Consider the following 230-nt stretch of genomic DNA (forward strand, 5'->3'; position numbering starts at 1 on the left):
TGTACAAGCAGTAACCATAGAAACGGTCCGGGTTTCTTAAAGGGCCAGAGCGTTTTACCCAAAACTCCTTAATTGGTTAGCTACACGGAACTCAACAATAACATTTAGAAATGTGCACTAAAATCTTTACTCTATCAAATACTTTTGCTGTCATATTTTCAAGTAGTAACCATAGAAAAAAATGACAATTGGTTTGCCAACCTAATCAGTCCAGTGCTACTATTTGCTTG

This window comes from Salmo trutta, unplaced genomic scaffold (assembly GCF_901001165.1).
Source record: "Salmo trutta unplaced genomic scaffold, fSalTru1.1, whole genome shotgun sequence".
In the NCBI taxonomy this organism is placed as follows: domain Eukaryota; kingdom Metazoa; phylum Chordata; class Actinopteri; order Salmoniformes; family Salmonidae; genus Salmo; species Salmo trutta.